Source organism: Stenella coeruleoalba (genome assembly GCF_951394435.1).
Source record: "Stenella coeruleoalba genome assembly, chromosome: 3".
Lineage (NCBI taxonomy): Eukaryota > Metazoa > Chordata > Mammalia > Artiodactyla > Delphinidae > Stenella > Stenella coeruleoalba.
In genome coordinates, this window is record NC_137148.1 from 22,080,166 (window position 1) to 22,091,437 (window position 11,272).

Consider the following 11,272-nt stretch of genomic DNA (forward strand, 5'->3'; position numbering starts at 1 on the left):
ATCTCACATAAAGAAGAGAATTAACAATATCAATATACACAGTGTACAATTTGATATGTTATTGTATAAAATGTAAATATTATACTAAAGCAAACTGCTTGCTCTGTTTCAGATTCTTTATTCCAGTATATACCCCAGGTATAAAATGGTACAATATATGAGAAAAACACACATTCAGAAAAAAGTAATTAACAGTCAAGGCAAGACAAAGTTCATTACATGATTAATTTTAACAAAATGGTGGATCAGCAGAACTCAACAATCTGATACATGTATTATACAAAAATATGTTGAGTAATATGTTACCTAATGTTAGTTGTTCCAAGCATGTAATTGAAAAAAAAAAAAACTCCATGTGAAGAATAATTAGCTGTTTAAAAGAGTAAGTTAGATCTTAATTTACTTGATGAGTATCTGTGATTCATTATTAGCTAGAAAAGCATGTCGGAGGGCAGTTTTATTAAACATACGTGTTCTGACTTCGTAATGTGTGTATGTAAATACATATATACATACATGTGTATGTACATACATATTATATAATACATACATATAAGCATGCAATTTATTTCTGATTTGCTATATAAAATTAATTTTTCAAATTAAAAATTTATTTAACTTCTAAATAAATCTAATATGTAGAAAGATGAAATATGTTCTAGTTTTAAATTGATGAGATGGTGATTTTTGTTGGCCTTCACGTCCCTGCAGAGAATTTTTTTAATGGTCTCTGAGGAAAGATAATGATGCAGTATCCCTGAGTGAGTATCTCAAGAGAGCACAAGATTATAGTTTTTAAATGATAATGTGTTTGAATTAAAGTTTGGCCCAATAATGAGTTTACACCATTTCATTCTTTGTCCTTGCTTAAATCTCTTTTTTGAAAAGGAGGTATAAGACTGTTAACAGCTGATATTGTCAGAGCAAATAATGGTAATATAGACATCTTTTCTGAGGGATTTTGACAGAATGTGTACCATGGAAACAATCTCTCGGCAACAAAATCCAAATTGGGAAATAATCCCCAGGTCTACTTACCCTTTTTACTTTTACTTTTGTGATTTTCTTTAAGCTATTTTAATTTCCCCCATTAAAGAAACTCCAGGGATAAAAATCTATGACTACATTAATGCTGCATTCTATTTGAATTAGAAAATCAAACTGCAGAATCATGGCTTTGAATGTTCCCTTAGAAATAATCAAGAGTAGCACATTCATTTGAGTTATGAGGAAACAAGCTCCAGGATGCCAGTGTGCATTTCCCAAGGCCAAGTAGCTAACGACTGGCAGAGCCTCCAGGGAAATACAACTCTCCCTATTCCTTTTCAGGGACTATTGTACTTAAACTGTAACAAATACAGAATATAAATTGAAGGAGTCATCCATATAATTAGGAATGAAGTATATTTTACACAACATATATTATTTTTTTAAAAAAGGCTTGAGTATAAAATACTTCCTTTATGAAATTTTCCCATTAATATTATGTTTAAAATTCATATTGATTAGAACTGATACTTAATAATTTTTAATGTATATTAAATTGAGTTTTAAATATTACACTATATATGTTATTTCTTGTAAAACACAGCAGAATAATTATGTATAAGAAAATCATTAGGTTGTCCTCAATTGTAAAAGAAACTTTTTTCAAATTAGACCAAGAAAATTTGAGTAATGATTTATGAACAGTCATTGGAAGAATAAGTGTTCCCTCTATAGATAGATATATCATTAACCTAAATATATTTTGTTATTTGATTTTAATTTGTGTTATTCATTTATTTTTTATATAGCATGTATTTTCTTACTTGAGCGCCTGCCATCTGTTCAAACAAACAAAAAGTTTGCAGAATCCTCTTTTAGCTTGTGCAATTCTTAACAATTAATTTCAGAATTGCTTCTGGCACCTTGCTTCTGTAAAGAAAAAGAAAAAAAAAGCATGTTTTTGTTAGTTTAAAACCAGAATGTTTCTAATAAGTCTATAATGGCTCTGTCTTTGGAAAGTTATATATTCTATGGAGCACTATTTCTCTACATAAGTGTGTCTGTGTATTTTTATTTAGCTATCCTCTCAGCAATATTTAATAAGGACATTCTATGAGCTCATTTTGAAGTGGACATTAGTGAAGTAATTGTGAGCAAAGCACACAGGCTCTGCTGAACCTTGTGGAGTCTCTATTTAATGGGATAGACAGTAATCAAGCAAATAATCACAAAATATACAAATACATGTAAAATACCATAGCTCTGATGAAACAGTACATGTAACATTGAATAAATATAAAATAAATGAATAACTTTGAAATGGTGTAAGAGGAGAAGTTGATTGTTTCAGATAGACCAGAGAAATCTTCTCTGGAGATGTGATTTAAGTTAAATTGGAAGGAAGAGTACAATTTTGCAAAGTGGAATGATGTATGAGGCAAAGTTAACAGTGTCCCAAGCAATGGAGACAACAACTGAAAGTGTCTTTGAACAGAAGCATGTCACATTTGCAGAAATGTAAAAAAGGACAAAATAGCTGGTATTCAGAGAGAAGGGGGGGTGTATCTGAGGCAAAACTGGAGAGGCATATAGGAGCCAGACCTGTGTCATGTTAAAGAGTTTGAGAGCAATGGGAATGCACTGATTTTTGTTTTTAGTTTTAATTATAAGGATACGGAGGGACATAAATAAGATTCAAGCGTTGTAAAACTGTTCCTGAGTACAGAATAAATAAAATGGTTTGAAAGAGGCCATGATACTTGGAGGCAAATTAAAAGGCTGTTGCTGAAATCTTGGAATGATCTGGCAGCATCTTGGAGAAACAAGGTAGTTCTGCATGTGGAAAGAAGTAGACACATTTAAACAGTGTATAGGAGAAGAAAAATTGACAGAAATGTGAGGATGGATTAGATAAGGAAGACTGCAGGAGAGTGTTATAGTGTGGTTTCTGGCTTGTATTACTGGGTGGAATCAGTTGTCATTTACTAAGATAGGGAATGCTGGAAGATAATCATTTTTGAGCATAGAAAGATCATGACTTCATTTTGATCTTGTTGAATTTAACTTGCCTTTGAGTCAGCCAGGGAGTGATTCAAGAAGGCATGTGGACTGTAGGTCTACAACTAAGAGTATTTTGTGATAAAGAGTTTTATATATGGAAGCAGACCTGGCTAGAAGTAATTTTTTTTTGCGGTACGCGGGCCTCTCACTGTTGTGGCCTCTCCCGTTGCGGAGCACAGGCTCTGGACGTGCAGGCTCAGCAGCCACGGCTCACGGGCCTAGCCGCTCCGTGGCATGTGGGATCTTCCTGGACCAGGGCTCGAACCCGTGTCCCCTGCATCGGCAGGTGGACTCTCAACCACTGCACCACCAGGGAAGCTCTAGAAGTAATTTTTTTAAAGTAATTTTGGCAGACAATGTAGAACAGTTATTAAAATTGTGTTCATCCCAACCCAGTTAAATGCAATCATACCCTAAAATCCACTCTCAAATATGACTGTTACGCAAATGAGTAATATCTCCTCTATTTTTAAATTAGTGCTGATCTTTAAACTACTATTTAGGAACATATTTAAATTTCAAGTAAAAATTACAATCTAATAGACACAAAACAAATAGTGGTATCTGAATGGAATACTCCTATACACTTACAGATTCAAGTATAGCCCAAAATAAAGTCCCTCACCCAAGACAATGTCATTGGCTTGATTTGCTTTACTAGTGAAGATTTAGGCTTCAGAAGCACCAAAGACATTTTAAGTACTCCAAGTAGATTACTGAAGGCACTTATGCTGAAACCCTAGATTTCTGAGACTGTGTAAATAGTGCAATTTAGAATATTCCTTATTTTATTTTTTTTAACATCTTTATTGGGGTATAATTGCTTTACAATGGTGTGTTAGTTTCTGCTTTATAACAAAGTGAATCAGTTATACATATACATGTGTTCCCATATCTCTGCCCTCTTGCGTCTCCCTCCCTCCCACCCTCCCCATCCCACCCCTCCAGGCGGTCACAAAACACCGAGCCAATACCCCTGTGCCATGCGGCTGCTTCCCACTAGCTACCCACCTTACGTTTGTTAGTGTATATATGTCCATGACTCTCTCTCGCCCTGTCACAGCTCACCCTTCCCCCTCCCCATATCCTCAAGTCCGCTCTCCAGTAGGTCTGCGTCTTTATTCCTGTCTTACCCCTAGGTTCTTCATGACATTTTTTTTTTCTTAAATTCCATATATATGTGTTAGCATACGGTATTTGTCTTTTTCTTTCTGACTTACTTCACTCTGTATGACAGACTCTAGGTCTATCCACCTCATTACAAATAGCTCAATTTCGTTTGTTTTTATGGCTGAGTAATATTCCATTGTATATATGTGCCACATCTTCTTTATCCATTCATCTGTTGATGGACACTTGGGTTGTTTCCATCTCCGGGCTATTGTAAATAGAGCTGCAATGAACATTTTGGTACATGACTCTTTTTGAATTATGGTTTTCTCAGGGTATATGCCCAGTAGTGGGATTGCTGGGTCATATGGTAGTTCTATTGGTAGTTTTTTAAGGAACCTCCATACTGTTCTCCATAGTGGCTGAACCAATTCACATTCCCACCAGCAGCGCAAGAGTGTTCCCTTTTCTCCACACCCTCTCCAGCATTTATTGTTTCTAGATTTTTTGATGATGGCCATTCTGACTGGTGTGAGATGATATCTCATTGTAGTTTTGATTTGCATTTCTCTAATGATTAATGATGTTGAGCATTCTTTCATGTGTTTGTTGGCAGTCTGCATATCTTCTTTGGAGAAATGTCTGTTACGGTCTTCTGCCCATTTTTGGATTGGGTTGTTTGTTTTTTTGTTATTGAGCTGCATGAGCTGCTTATAAATTTTGGAGATTAATCCTTTGTCAGTTGCTTCATTTGCAAATATTTTCTCCCATTCTGAGGGTTGTCTTTTGGTTTTGTTTATGGTTTCCTTTGCTGTGCAAAAGCTTTGAAGTTTCATTAGGTCCCATTTGTTTATTTTTGTTTTTATTTCCATTTCTCTAGGAGGTGGGTCAAAAAGGATCTTGCTGTGATTTATGTCATAGAGTGTTCTGCCTATGTTTTCCTCTAAGAGTTTGATAGTTTCTGGCCTTACATTTAGGTCTTTAATCCATTTTGAGCTTATTTTTGTGTATGGTGTTAGGGAGTGATCTCATCTCATACTGTTACATGTACCTGTCCAGTTTTCCCAGCACCACTTATTGAAGAGGCTGTCCTTTCTCCTCTGTACATTCCTGCCACCTTTCTCAAAGATAAGGTGTCCATATGTGTGTGGGTTTATCTCTGGACTTTCTATCCTGTTCCATTGATCTATCTTTCTTTTTTTGTGCCAGTACCATACTGTCTTGATTACTGTAGCTTTGTAGTATAGTCTGAAGTCAGGGAGCCTGATTCCTCCAGCTCCTTTTTTCGTTCTCAAGATTGCTTTGGCTATTCGGCGTCTTGTGTTTCCATACAAATTGTGAAATTTTTTGTTCTACTTCTGTGAAAAATGCCAGTGGTAGTTTGATAGGTATTGCATTGAATCTATAGATTGCTTTGGGTAGTAGAGTCATTTTCACAATGTTGATTCTTCCAATCCAAGAACATGGTATATCTCTCCATCGATTTGTATCATCTTTAATTTCTTTCATCAGTGTCTTATAATTTTCTGCATACAGGTCTTTTGTCTCCTTAGGTAGGTTTATTCCTAGATATTTTATTTTTTTTGTTGCAGTGGTAAATGGGAGTGTTTTCTTGATTTCACTTTCACATTTTTCATCATTAGTATATAGGAATGCCAGAGATTTCTGTGCATTAATTTTGTATCCTGCCACTTTACCAAATTCATTGATTAGCTCTAGTAGTTTTCTGGTAGCATCTTTAGGGTTCTCTATATATAGGATCATGTCATCTGCAAACAGTGACAGCTTTACTTCTTCTTTTCCGATTTGGATTCCTTTTATTTCCTTTTCTTCTCTGATTGCTGTGGCTAAAACTTCCAAAACTATGTTGAATAAGAGTGGTGAGAGTGGGCAACCTTGTCTTGTTCCTGATCTTAGTGGAAATGCTTTCAGTTTTTCACCATTGAGGATGACGTTTGCTGTGGGCTTGTCATATATGGCCTTTATTATGTTGAGGAAAGTTCCCTCTATGCCTAGTTTCTGGAGGGTTTTTATCATAAATGGTGTTGAATTTTGTCAAAAGCTTTCTCTGCATCTATTGAGATGATCATATGGTTTTTCTCCTTCAGTTTGTTAATATGGTTTATCACATTGATAGATTTGCGTATATTGAAGAATCCTTTCATTCCTGGAAGAAACCTCACTTGATCATGGTGTATGATCCTTTTAATGTGCTGTTGGATTCTGTTTGCTAGTATTTTGTTGAGGATTTTTGCATCTATGTTCATCAGTGATATTGGCCTGTAGTTTTCTTTCTTTGTGACATCCTTGTCTGGTTTTGGTATCAAGGTGATGGTGGCCTCGTAGAAGGAATTTGGGAGTGTTCCTCCCTCTGCTATATTTTGGAAGAGTTTGAGAAGGATAGGTGTTAGCTCTTCTCTAAATGTTTGATAGAATTCACCTGTGAAGCCATCTGGTCCTGGGCTTTTGTTTGTTGGAAGATTTTTAATCACAGTTTCAATTTCAGTGCTTGTGATTGGTCTGTTCATATTTTCTATTTCTTCCTGATTCAGTCTTGGCAGGTTGTGCATTTCTAAGAATTTGTCCATTTCTTCCAGATTGTCCATTTTATTGGCATAGAGTTGCTTGTAGTAATGTCTTATGATCTTTTGTATTTCTGTAGTGTCAGTTGTTACTTCTCCTTTTTCATTTCTAATTCTATTGATTTGAGTCTTCTCCCTTTTTTTCTTGATGAGTCTGGCTAGTGGTTTATGTATTTTGTTTATTTTCTCAAAGAACCAGCTTTTAGTTTTATTGATCTTTGCTATTGTTTCCTTCATTTCCTTTTCATTTATTTCTGATCTGATTTTTATGATTTCTTTCCTTCTGCTAGCTTTGGGGTTTTTTTGTTCTTCTTTCTCTAATTGCTTGAGGTGCAAGGTTAGGTTGTTTATTCGAGATGTTTCCTGCTTCTTAAGGTGGGCTTGTATTGCTATAAACTTCCCCCTTAGAACTGCTTTTGCTGCATCCCATAGGATTTGGGTCGTTGTGTCTCCATTGTCATTTGTTTCTAGGTATTTTTTGATTTCCTCTTTGATTTCTTCAGTGATCACTTCGTTATTAAGTAGTGTATTGTTTAGTCTCCATGTGTTTGTATTTTTTACAGATCTTTTCCTATAATTGATATCTAGTCTCATGGCGTTGTGGTCAGAAAAGATACTTGATACAATTTCAATTTTCTTAAATTTACCAAGGCTTGATTTGTGACCCAAGATATGATCTATCCTGGAGAATGTTCCATGAGCACTTGAGAAAAATGTGTATTCTGTTGTTTTTGGATGGAGTGTCCTATAAATATCAATTAAGTCCATCTTGTTTAATGTATCATTTAAAGCTTGTGTTTCCTTATTTATTTTCATTTTGGATGATCTGTCCATGGGTGAAAGTGGGGTGTTTAAGTCCCCTACTATGAATGTGTTACTGTCGATTTCCCCTTTTATGGCTGTTAGTATTTGCCTTCTGTATTGAGGTGCTCCTATGTTGGGTGCATAAATATTTACAATTGTTATATCTTCTTCTTGGATCGATCCCTTGATCATTATGTAGTGTCTTTGTCTCTTTTAATAGTCCTTATTTTAAAGTCTATTTTGTCTGATATGAGAATTGCTACTCCAGCTTTCTTTTGGTTTCCATTTGCATGGAATATCTTTTTCCATTCCCTTACTTTCAGTCTGTATGTGTCTCTAGGTCTGAAGTGGGTCTGTTGTAGACAGCATATATAAGGGTCTTGTTTTTGTATCCATTCAGCCAATCTGTGTCTTTTGGTGGGAGCATTTAGTCCATTTACATTTAAGGTAATTATCGATATGTGTGTTCCTATTCCCATTTTCTGAATTGTTTTGGGTTCGTTATTATAGGTCTTTTCCTTCTCTTGTGTTTCTTGCCTAGAGAAGATCCTTTAGCATTTGTTGTAAAGCTAGTTTGGTGGTGCTGAACTCTCTCAGCTTTTGCTTGTCTGTAAAGGTTTTAATTTCTCCATCAAATCTGAATGAGATCCTTGCTGGGTAGAGTAGTCTTGGTTGCAGGTTTTTCTCCTTCATCACTTTCAGTATGTCCTGCCACTCCCTTCCGGCTTGTAGGGTTTCTGCTGAGAGATCAGCTGTTAACCTTATGGGGATTCCCTTGTGTGTTATTTGTTGTTTTTCCTTTGCTGCTTTTAATATGCTTTCTTTATATTTAATTTTTGACAGTTTGATTAATATGTGTCTTGGCGTATTTCTCCTTGGATTTATCCTGTATGGGACTCTCTGTGCTTCCTGGACTTGATTAACATTTCCTTTCCCGTATTAGGGAAGTTTTCAACTATAATCTCTTCAAATATTTTCTCAGTCCCTTTCTTTTTCTCTTCTTCTTCTGGAACCCCTATAATTCGAATGTTGGTGCGTTTAATGTTGTCCCAGAGGTCTCTGAGACTGTCCTCAGTTCTTTTCATTCTTTTTTCTTTATTCTGCTCTGCAGTAGTTATTTCCACTATTTTATCTTCCAGGTCACTTATCTATCTGTTCTTCTGCCTCCGTTATTCTGCTATTGATCCCATCTAGAGTACTTTTAATTTCATTTATTGTGTTGTTCATCGTTGCTTGTTTCATCTTTATTTCTTCTAGGTCCTTGTTAACTGTTTCTTGCATTTTGTCCATTCTATTTCCAAGATTTCGGATCATCCTTACTATCATTATTCTGAATTCTTTTTCAGGTAGACTGCCTATTTCCTCTTCATTTGTTAGGTCTGGTGCATTTTTATCTTGCTCCTTTATCTGCTGTGTGTTTTTCTGTCTTCTCATTTTGCTTATCTTGCTGTGTTTGGGGTCTCCTTTTTGCAGGCTGCAGGTTCGTAGTTCCCGCTGTTTTTGATGTCTGTCTCCAGTGGCTAAGGTTGGTTCAGTGGGTTGTGTAGGCTTCCTGGTGGAGGGGACTAGTGCCTGTGTTGTGGTGGATGAGGCTGGATCTTGTCTCTCTAGTGGGCAGGTTCACGTCTGGTGGTGTGTTTTGGGGTGTCTGTGGCCTTATTATGATTTTAGGCAGCCTCTCTGCTAATGGGTGGGGTTGTGTTCCTGTTTTGCTAGTTGTTTGGCATAGGTTGTCCAGCACTGTAGCTTTCTGGTCGTTGAGTGAAGCTGGGTGCTGGTGTTAAGATGGAGGTCTCTGGGAGATTTTCGCCGTTTGATATTATGTGGAGCTGGTAGGTCTCTTGTTGACCAGTGTCCTGAAGTTGGCTCTCCTACCTCAGAGGCAGAGCCCTGCCTCCTGGCTGGAGCACCAAGAGCCTTTCATCCACATGGCTCAGAATAAAAGGGAGAAAAAGTAGAATTAGTAAAAGTATGAGGAAAGAAAGAAGGAAAGTAGGGAAGGAAGGAAGGAAGAAAGAAAGAAAGAAAGAAGCAAAGAAGGAAAGAAGGCAAGAAGGAAAGAAAGAAGGGAGGGAGGGAGGGAGGAAGGAGGGAAAGAACTAAAAAAGACAGAAGGAAGATACAGTACAAATAAAATAAAGTATAATAAAGTTATTGAATTAAAAAATACTTATTTAGAAAAAAAGGGACAGATAGAACCTTAGGACAAATGTTGGAAGCAAAGCTATACTGACAAAATCTTACACAGAAGCATACACATACACCCTCACAAAAAGAGGTAAAGGGGGAAAAATCATAAATCTTGTTCTCAGAGATCCCCTCCTCAATTTGGGATGATTCGTTGTCTAAAGGAGGGAAGGAAGGGAGGAAAGAAAGGAAGAAAGAAAGAACGATGGTAAAGTATACTAAAGTTATTAAAATTAAAATTATTAAGAAAAAATTTTTTTAAAAAAAACATGGACGGATAGAAGAACCCTAGGACAAATGGTGGAAGCAAGACTATGCAGACAAGATCTCACACAGAAGCATACACATACACATTCACAAAAAGAGGAAAAGGGGGAAAAAAATCATAGATCTTGCTCCTAAAGTCCACCTCCTCAATTTGGGATCATTCCTTGTCTATTCAGGTATTCCACAGATGCAGGGTACATCAAGTTGATTGTGGAGCTTTAATCCGCTGCTTCTGAGGCTGCTGGGAAAGATTTCCCTTTCTCTTCTTTGTTCTCACAGCTCACAGGGGCTCAGCTTTGGATTTGGCCCTGCCTCTGCGTGTAGGTCGCTGGAGGGCGTCTGTTTTTTGCTCAGACAGGACGGGATTAAAGGAGCCGCTGACTCGGGGGCTCTGGTGCACTCTGGCGGGCGGGGAGGGAGGGGCAGGGAGTGCGGGGCGGGCCTGCGGCGGCAGAGGCCGGCGTGACTTTGCACCAGCCTGAGGCCCGCCGTGTGTTCTCCCGGGGAAGTTGTCCCTGGATCCCGGGAACCTGGCAGTGGCGGGCTGCACAGGCTCCGCGGAAGAGGGGTGTGGAGAGTGACCTGTGCTCGCACACAGGCCCCTTGGTGGCGGCAGCAGTAGCCTTAGCGTCTCCCGCCCGTCTCTGGGGTCCGTGCTTTTAGCCGCGGCTCACGCCCGTCTCTGGAGTTCATTTAAGCAGCGCTCTTAAACCCCTCTCCTCGCGCACCAGGAAACGAAGAGGGAAGAAAAAGCCTCTTGCCTCTTTGGCAGGTGCAGACTTTTCCCCGGACTCCCTCCCGGCTAGCCGTGGTGCACTAACCCCTTCAGGCTATGTTCAAGCCGCCAACCCCAGTCCTCTCTCTGCGCTCCGACTGAAACCGAAACCCGAGCCTCAGCTCGCAGCCCCGCCTGCCCCGGCGGGTGAGCAGACAAGCCTCTGGCGCTGTTGAGTGCCGGTCGGCACTGATCCTCTGTGCGGGAATCTCTCCGCTTTTCCCTCCGCACCCGTTGCTGTGCACTCCTCCGCGGCTTCGAAGCTCCCCCCACCTCCTCCTGCAGTCTCCGCCCGCAAAGGGGCTTCCTAGTGTGTGGAAACTTTTCCTCCTTCACAGCTCCCTCCCACTGGTGCAGGTGCCGTCCCTATTCTTTTGTCTCTGTTTTTTCTTTTTTTTCTTTTGCCCTACCCAGGTACGTGGGGAGTTTCTTGCCTTTTGGGAGGTCTGAGGTCTTCTGCCAGCCTTCAGTAGGTGTTCTGTAGGAGTTGTTCCACGTG